Source organism: Zophobas morio, unplaced genomic scaffold (assembly GCF_036711695.1).
Source record: "Zophobas morio isolate AGI-343-1 ecotype UQ-CSIRO unplaced genomic scaffold, CSIRO_AGI_Zmor_V1 ptg000021l, whole genome shotgun sequence".
Lineage (NCBI taxonomy): Eukaryota > Metazoa > Arthropoda > Insecta > Coleoptera > Tenebrionidae > Zophobas > Zophobas morio.
The window spans coordinates 21848986-21850575 of record NW_026972126.1 but is presented as its reverse complement, the minus strand read 5'-3'; positions in this window follow the sequence as shown (position 1 = coordinate 21850575).

The following is a 1590-nucleotide window of genomic DNA, read 5'->3' as shown; positions in this document are numbered from 1 at the left end:
ATGTCACAATGACATTTGAAGTGGCATCCTACTCGATTTAGAAAATATCTAAAATGTTTAAACGTCGATTTATAAATTTGCCGTTGGATAGGGGTGGAGCTTAAATTTCGGCTTGTTTTTCTCTTAATATGTATAATATTCTTTCAAGAACACATGTTTTTCATTTCTTGCAAAGAGATAAGTAAAAGATTTTGCAGTTAAGCTCCGCCTTCTTGGCTCACGACGAATAAAAAAATCATCACAATAGAGATAGGGTGGGTGGGCGGGGCTTATATTTTGCCTTTTTTTCTTAATATCACTTCACAACAAGCAACTTAAAACATGTAAAAATGGTAAATTTGTATAGGGAAATATCGATTTTGAAATTATGCTCTGCCCCTCGGTCTGACAACCAATGAAAAATTCATCACGATTGAGATCGAGAGGGATGGGTGGGGCTTCTCTTTTGGTTTTCTTTTTTAATTAATACATTTAGTTTTCTTTGTATAACACAATTACATAAGAACATATTTCACGTGATAATTTCTCATAGAAAAATAAGGATTTTGCAGTTAAGCTCCGCCCCTCGGCTTACGACAAGTAAAGAAAAATCATCAGAATTGACGCAGGGCGGGTGGGTGGGGCATATATTTTGCTTTTTTCTTTTCTTAATATGCATAGCCATCTTTTCACAACAAGAAACTTAAAACATGGTTAAAATGGTACATTTTTGCAAGGAAATATGGATTTTTCAGTTATGCGGCGGAGACAAAATAAAAGCCCGCCCACCCGCCCTATGTCAATTGTGATGATTTTTTTATTCGCGGTGAACCAAGAGGGCGGAGCTTAACTGCAAAATACTTATTTCTTTACAAGAAATTAAAAACATGTTTTTGAATATCATGTTGTTCAAAGAAAATTTGAAACAAGTATTCGAAACATCAAAAAATTTAAAATTCGAAAAAGTAAAATATCGAAAGAATCGAGAAATAGAAAAATTTTAATTGTAAAAATCAAAAACTGGGGAATCGACAAACTGAAAAATCCCAAAACGTAAACATCAATTAAAAATGAAACGTCGAGAAATCGCAAAGTCGATAAATCGATAATTTAAAAAATCAAAACGTTGTTCAAATCAAAAACCTAGAAAATCGAAAAACTGAAAATTCGGAAATCGAGAAGTTCAAAAATCCAAATGTCGAAAAACGAAAAAATCGATTAAGCGAGAAATTAAGTAATCGAAAAACCGATAAACTAAATATATACGTCAAAAACTGAAAAATTTGAAAATCAAAAAATTGAGAATCTACGAACTGAAAAATCGTAAAAGTGAATCAATGGAAAATTGAAACATCGAAAAATGAAAAAATCGATCAATCGAAAATTTGAACAATGGAGAAACTGAAAAATCGAAAAGTCAAAAGCCGGGAAAATCAAAACACTGAAAATTCCAAAAATCGAGAAGTTGAAAAATGGAAAAATTAAAAAATTGATTAATCAAGAAATTGAAAAATCGTAAAATTTGAAAAAATCAAAAAGAAGGTTTTTGAAGAATAGAGAAATAGAATTGAAAGTCGAGATTTCAAAAAATCGAAAAATTGAAGGATAAAA